We start from the raw sequence: 7,720 nt of genomic DNA on the forward strand, positions 1-7,720 counted from the left end.
CAAGGACCTCCAGGTGGCCTCAAGGACCTTCAGGTGGCCTCAAGGACCTTCTAGGTGGCCTCAAGGACCTCCAGGTGGCTTCAAGAACCTCCCAGGTGGCCTCAAGGACCTCCCAGGTGGCCTCAAGGACCTCCAGGTGGCCTCAAGGACCTTCTAGGTGGGACACACGGACCCCCCCCCATCCCCAATGGGATCCAGGCATCCAGAAAGGAGGGATAAGGGGGGGGGTGTTAATTAGACTGTTTTAATTAGGCTGCGTTAATTAGAAAGGCTTAATTAGGGGTGTCAATGAGAAGGAGATAATTAGGGGGCTTCATTTGGGGGGTTAATTGGGGTGTTTTAATTACAGGGGGTTAACTAGAGGGGGTTAATTAGGGGCCTGAATGATGAGGGTCAAAGGGGGAGTTAAAAAAAAAGAGGGGGGTCAGGGAAGGGTTAATGAGGCTGGGGGCTAATTAAGATGAGCGTAATTAAGGGGTTAATGGGGAGGAAGGGGTTATTGGGAGGAAGGGGTTAATGAGGAGGGGGGTTAATGGGGAGGGGGTTAATGAGGAGGGGGTTAATGAGGAGGGGAGTTAATGAGGAGGGGTAGTACAGGATGATTACCCCCCCAAGTAATTAAAGGAGGAGGGTCAAGGGTTAATGAGGATAATGAGGTAATTAAGATGGGGTAATCAAGATGGGGGGTAATCAAGATGGGGGGTTAATGAAGGGGTCTAATGAGAGGTTAATGAGGAGGCATTAATGAGAGAGGGTTAATGAAGAGGGGCTAACGAGAGGGGGTTAATGAAAGGGGGCTCATGGGGGGCTAATGAAGGGGGATAACGAGAGGGGGTTAATGAAGGGGGGTTAATGAGAGGGGGCTAATGAGAGGGGGGTTAATGAAGGGGGCTAACGAGGGGGTTAATGAGGGGGTGTTGATGAGGGGGGTCGATGAGGGCGGTCGATGAGGGGGGTTAATGGGAGGGGATTAATGAGGGGGGTTAATGAAGGGGTTAACAAGGGGGGTTAATGAGGGGGGGACTAACGAGGGGGGTCTAACGAGGGGGGTCATTGAAGCTGTGGTTAATGAAGGGGGCTAATGAGAGGGGGCTAATGAAGGGGGGGTTAACAAAGGGGGGTTAACGAGGGGGGAGTTAATTAGGGGGGTTAATTAAGGGGGGGTTAATTAGGGGGGTTAATTAAGGGGGGGGTCTCACTCACCCGCGCAGCAGGCGCTGCCGCAGGGGCCGCGGCTCGGCCGAGCACTGCAGGCACCACATCCCGGGGGGGGGGGGGCACAAAATTAGGGAGGGGGGGCACTAATTACCCCCCCCCCGAGCTTAATTTGAGGGGAAAAAGGGGGGGTCGGGGTTGTTTTTTTTTTGGGGGGGGGGGGGAATTGCCGCAGCGGCACCGAGGCCCAAGCGGGGGATGGGGGGGGGGTGAGGGGGGGGGAGGAGCCAGAGGTGACCCCCCCTTTGCCCCCCCCCCCCCTTCTTTGCGCTTGCTCGGATGGGGCCCCCCCAGTTTGAACCCCCCCTCTACCCCCTCAAGGGGCGTTTTGGAAATGGGGGGGGGGGAGGGAGGGGACAAAATGGAGGGTCCTAAGGGGGGGGGGGGGAAGGGGGATGGAGAGGAGGGGGGGGGAACGGGGGGGTCCTTAAAGGGAGGGTGAAAAAGGGGGGTGCTTAAAGGGGGGGGAAGGGGGGGGTCCTTAAAATGGGGGGGGGGAAAAGGGGGGTGAAAAGGGGGGGGGGGGTGAAAAGAGGGGGGACAAAATGGAGGGTCCTTAAGGGGGGAGAGGAAAGAGGGGGGCAAAAAGGGAGGAGAAAAGGGGGGGTCCTTAAAAAGGGGGGGGAAAAAGGAGGGGTGAGAAAAGGGGGGGTGAAAAGGGGGGGTCCTTAAAATGGGGGGGGGAAGGGGGGGTGAAAAGGGGGGGGTCCTTAAAATGGGGGGTGAAAGGGGGGGGTGAAAAGAGGGGGGTGAAAAGAGGGGGGACAAAATGGAGGGTCCTTAAGGGGGGGGGAAGGGGGGGTCCTTAAAGAGGGGGTGAAAAAGGGGGGTCCTTAAAGGGGGGGGGAAGGGGGGGGGTCCTTAAAATGGGGGGTGAAAAGGGGGAGTGAAAAGAGGGGGAACAAAATGGAGTCCTTAAGGGGGGGGGGAAGGGGGGTCCCTTTAAAAGGGGGGGAAAATGGGGGATCCTTAAAGGGGGGGTTGAAAAGGGGGGGCAAAAAGGGGGGTCTTTAAAAGGGGGGGGGAAGGGGAGGCAAAAAAGGGGGTTGAAAAGGGGGGGGTGTCCTTAAAAAGGGGGGGGGAAGGGGGGGTGAACAGAGGGTCCTTAAAATGGGGGGAGTAAAAGAGGGGGGGACAAAAAGGGGGTAAAAATGGGGGGGTCCTTAAAGGGGGGTGAAAAGGGGGGGGGGTAAAAATGGGGGGGGTCCTTAAAGGGGGGTGAAAAGAGGGGGGGTAAAAATGGGGGGGTCCTTAAAGGGGGGTGAAAAGAGGGGGGGTAAGAATGGGGGGGTCCTTAAAGGGGGGGTGAAAAAGGAGGGGGGGGAAAGGGGGGTCCTTAAAAAGGGGGGGTAACAATGGGGGTGGGGAAGAAAGGGGGTGAAAAGGGGGGGTCTTTAAGGGGGGGGTAAAAAGGGGGGGGGAGGGAAAAATAATGGGGTCCCTCCTTAATTTGGGGGGGTTCTTTTAATGGGGGGAGGCCCTTTAAAAAGCGGGGGGGGGGTACCTGGAGCTCAGCGCATGCGCACCCCCCCCCCCCCATCCATCCCGCCACCGGTTGCTATGGTCGCTGTTGCCATGGCAACGTGGGGATGGAGATGGGGGGGGGGAATGGGTTCCCCAAAAAGGGAGGGGGGGCAAAAAGGGGAGGGGGGGGGAAAGGAGGGGGGGCAAGGGGGGGGTCCCCTCCCCCCCCCCCAACTCCTCCGCCCTTCCCCCCCCCCCCCCAAAAAAAAGCCTAAAATAACATGGGATGGAGGCGTTGCCATGGCAACCGCCCCCAAACAGCATCACCCCCGGGTAGCCGGGGCTCCTATAGAGCCTATAGGAGGGGGAGGGGGGGTATAGGGCCCCCTAGAGAGCCTCTAGGTGGCGCCTGGGGATCCTATAGAGCCCTGGGGGGCTCTATTGAGCCCCAGGAGCCCCTATGGGCCCTACGGAGTTGTCAGGGGGCCCTATGGTCCCTATAGAGCCCTGGGAATCCCTATGGACCCTATAGAGTCGCTGAGGGGCCCTATAGTCCCTACAGAACCCTGGGAATCCCTCTGGACCCTATAGAGCCCCAGGAGCCCTGGTGGACCGTGTGTGTGTATATATATATATATATGGTCTCTATAGAGTCGCTGGGAGTCCCTACAGCCCCTATAGAATCCTAGGGGGTCCTTACCGACCCTGTAAAGCCCCGGGGGACCCTACGGATCCTATAGAGCCCTGGAGAGTCCTTATGAACCCTAGAGAGTTGATGGGGAGCCCTACGGCCCCTATAGAGCCCTGGGGGTCCCTACGGCCCCTATAGGTCCTGATTTGGGGTGGTTTTGGGGGGGGCTTTGGGGTTCTAGAGAGGTTTTGGGGTGCTAATTGGGTGCTGGAGGTGGTTTGGGGGGCAGTTTTGGGGGGGTTGGGGTGGTTTTGGGGGGGTTGGGGTGTTTAGAGTGGTTTTGGGGTGCTGGAGGTGGTTTTGGGGTGATTTTGAGTTAGTTTTGGGGGGATTTGGGGTGCTGGGGGTGGTTTTGGGGTGGTTTGGGGTGGTTTTGGGGGGGCTTTGGGGTTCTAGAGAGGTTTTGGGGAGCTAATTGGGTGCTGGAGGTGGTTTGAGGGGCAGTTTTGGGGGGTTGGGGTGGTTGGGGGGGGCTTTGGGGTTCTAGAGAGGTTTAGGGGGTGCTAATTGGGTGCTGGAGGTGGTTTGGGGGGCAGTTTTGGGGGGTTGGGGTGGTTTGGGGGGGATTTGGGGTGGTTTTGGGGTGCCAGGGGGGGTTTAGGGAGATTTGGGGGGGGGGGGGGGGATCAGTACTGACCTCACTGTCCTCGAGCTGTCCCGATCCGACCTGGGGGGGGGGATAAAAAAGGGGGGTCAGTGAGAGGCAGGGACCCCCCCAAAAAATGAACTTAGGGGCTGGGACCCCCCCAAAAGGGACCTAAGGGGCTGAGACCCCCAAAAAAAGGGATTTAGGGGACTGGGACCCCCCCCCTCAAAGGGACTTAGGGGGCTGGGACCCCCCCCCAAGGGATTTAGGGGGCTGGGACCCCCCCAAAAAGGGACTTAGGGGGTGGGACCCCCCCAAGAACAGGACTTAGGGGGCTGGGATCCCCCCAAAAAGGGACTTAAGGGGCTGGGACCCCCCAAAAAGGGACTTAGGGGGGTGGGACCCCCGCAAAAATGGGACCTAGGGGGCTGGGACCCCCCCAAAAAAATGGACTTAGGGGTCTTCCCCCCTCAAAAAAAGGGACCCAGGCGTCTGGGCCCCCCCAAAAAAGGGACTTAGGGGTCTGGGACCCCCCCCCAAAATCCCCGGGTGCCCCTCCAGACGTGGTGCCAGCGGGGGGGGACGATGACGCTCGTGTGTCCCCCCCCCGTGGCTCCTCCATCTGCTGCCCCCCCCAGCCCCCCTTCTTCCCCTCGGATTGGGGGGGGCTCCTGGGTCCCTTTATTTGGGGTGTTGGGGTGGTCCCGGACCCCCTAAATCCCTTTTATTGGGGGGGATCCCAGACCCCTAAGTCCTTTTTGAGGGGGGCTGAGGGGGTTTGGGGGGGTTTTGGGGTCCTGGGGGTGGTTTTGGGGTGCTGGGGGGTCATTTAGGGGGGGTCTCAGGTGGTTTGGGGGGGGGATTGGAGGTGGTTGGGGGGGGGTTGGGGTGGTTTTGGGGTCCTGGGAGGTGGTTTTGGGGTGGGGTTAGGGGCATTTGGGGGTGTTTGGGGCTGTTTTGGGGTGCTGGGGGGGGGTTGGGGGGATTTTGAGGGGGTTTGGGTCGGTTTTGGGGTGCTGAGGGGTGGCTTGGGGTGGCTTGGGGTGGTTTTGGGGTGCTGGGGGTGGTTTTTGAGGTGGTTTTGGGGTCCGGGGGCTGGTTTTGGGGGTCCTGGGGGGGTTTCAGGGTGGTTTTGGGGTGGTTTGGGTTGGTTTTGGGGGGACTTGAGGTGTATTTCGGGGTGCTGGGGGTGGTTTTGAGGGGATTCGGGGTGCTTTTCGGATGCTGGAGTGACTTTTGGGGTGCTTTTGGGTGGATTTGGGTTGTTTTGTGTGGTTTTGGGGTGCAAGGGGTGGTTTTGAGATGATTTTGGGGTGTTTTTGGGGTGCTAGGGGTGGTTTTGAGATGATTTTGGGGTGGTTTTGAGATGATTTTGGGGCGGTTTTGGGGTGCTAGGGGTGGTTTTGGGGCGGTTTTGGGGTACTAGGGGTGGTTTTGAGATGATTTTGGGGTGGTTTTGGGGTGCTAGGGGTGGTTTTGGGGTGGTTTTGAGATGATTTTGGGGTGGTTTTGGGGTGCTGGGGGAGGGTTGAGATGATTTTGGGGTGATTTTGGGGTGCTGGGGGGGTTTGAGATGATTTTGGGCTGGTTTTGGGGTGCTAGGGATGGTTTTGAGTGGTTTTGGGGTGTTTTGGGGCTGCTAGGGTGGGTTTGGGGTGATTTTAGGGTGATTTTGGGCTGCTGGGGTGGTTTGGGGATGTTTTGTGGTGGTTTTGAGCGGTTTTGGATTGGTTTTGGGGTGCTCGGGGTGGTTTTGGGGGGGGTTTCAGTGGTTTTGGGTTGTTTTGAGCTGCTAGGGGTGGTTTTGGGGTGGTTTTGAGTGGTTTGGGGTGTTTTGGGGTTCGTTGCTAGGGGTTTGGGGCTGCTCGGGGTGTTTTTAGGGTGGTTTTCAGTGTTTTGGGGTGTTTTGAGCTGCTGGGGGTGGTTTTGGGGTGGTTTTCAGTGGTTTTGGGCTGCTCGGGGTGGTTTTAGGGTGGTTTTCAGTGTTTTGGGGTGTTTTGAGCTGCTAGGGGTGATTTTGGGGTGGTTTTCAGTGGTTTTGGGGTGTTTTTGGGCTGCTAGGGGTGGGTTTGGGGTGATTTTAGGGTGATTTTGAGTTGGTTTTGAGCGGTTTTGGGTGTCTGGGGTTGGTTTTGGGCTGCTCGGGGTGGTTTTGGGGTGGTTTTCAGTGGTTTTGGGGTGTTTTTGGCTGCTAGGGGGTGATTTTGGGGTGGTTTTCAGTGGTTTTGGGGTGTTTTTGGCTGCTAGGGGTGATTTTGGGGTGGTTTTCAGTGGTTTTGGGGTGTTTTTGGCTGCTAGGGGTGATTTTGGGGTGGTTTTCAGTGGTTTTGGGGTGTTTTTGGCTGCTAGGGGTGATTTTTGGGTGGTTTTCAGTGGTTTTGGGGTGTTTTTGGCTGCTAGGGGTGATTTTTGGGGTGGTTTTCAGTGGTTTTGGGGTGTTTTTGGCTGCTAGGGGTGGGTTTGTGGTGGTTTTAGGGTGATTTTGGGTGGTTTGGGTGGGTTTTGGGCTGCGAGGGGTGGGTTTGTGGTGGGTTTGGGGGAATTTGGGTGGATTTGAATGGGTTTGGGGGTGTTTTTGGGCTGCGAGGGGTGGTTTTGAGTAGTTTGGGGCGGTTTGGGGTGGTTTTGTGGGGTTTAGGGTTGGTTTTGGGGCAATTTTGGTTGGTTTTGGTCGTTTTGAGCGGGTTTGGGGCTGCTAGGAGCGGGTTTGGGGTGGTTTTGGGGTGATTTTGGGCTGCTGGGGTGGGTTTGGGGATGTTTCGGGGTGATTTTGAGTGGCTTTGGATTGGTTTTGGGCTGCTACGGGTGGGTTTGGGGTAGTTTGGGGTGGTTTTGTGGGGTTTAGGGTTGCTTTGGGGTTGGTTTTGGGTGGTTTCGGGGGGTTTGGGGTTGGTTTTGGGCTGCATGGGGGTGTTCTTGGGGGGTTTGGGGGGGTTTCAGGGTGTTTTGTGGGTTTGGGGTTGGTTTGGGGTTGGTTCTGGGCTGCATGGGGGTGTTCTTGGGGTGTTTTGGGGTGGTTTTGGGGGGTTTCGGGTGTTTTGTGGGGTTTTGGGTTGGATTTGGGCTGCATGGGGGTGGTTTTGGGGGGTTTTGGGGTGGTTTTGGGGGGTTTGGGGGGGTTTTGGGTTGGTTTTGGGCTGCATTGGGGTGGTTTGGGGTTTTTTGGGTTTTTTGGGGTGGTTTTGGGGTGTTTTGTGGGTTTTGGTTGGTTTTGGGCTGCATGGGGGTGGTTTGGGGTTTTTTTGGGTGGTTTTGTGGGGTTTTGTGGGGTTTTGGGGTGCTTTGTAGGGTTTTGGGGTGGTTTTGGGCTGCATGGGGGTGGTTTTGGGGTGATTTTGGTGGTTTTGGGGTGGTTTGGGGGGGATTTTGTGGGGTTTCGGGGGGATTTTGGTGGTTTTGGGGTGGTTTTGTGGGGTTTCGGGTTGTTTTGTGGGGTTTTGGGCTGCAAGGGGGTGGTTTTAGGGTGGTTTTGGGGGGTTTGGGTTGGTTTTGGGGTGGTTTTGTGGGGTTTCGGGGTGGTTTCGGGGGGATTTTGTGGGGTTTTGGGGGGATTTTGTGGGGTTTTGGGCTGCAAGGGGTGGTTTCGGGGGGATTTTGTGGGGTTTCGGGGGATTTTGGTGTTTTTGGGGTGGTTTTGTGGGGTTTCGGGAGGATTTTGTGGGGTTTCGGGCTGCACGGGGGTGGTTTTAGGGTGGTTTTGGGGGGTTTGGGTTGGTTTTGGGGTGGTTTTGTGGGGTTTCGGGAGGATTTTGTGGGGTTTCGGG

This window comes from Phaenicophaeus curvirostris, unplaced genomic scaffold (genome assembly GCF_032191515.1).
Source record: "Phaenicophaeus curvirostris isolate KB17595 unplaced genomic scaffold, BPBGC_Pcur_1.0 scaffold_606, whole genome shotgun sequence".
Classification (NCBI taxonomy): Eukaryota; Metazoa; Chordata; class Aves; order Cuculiformes; family Cuculidae; genus Phaenicophaeus; species Phaenicophaeus curvirostris.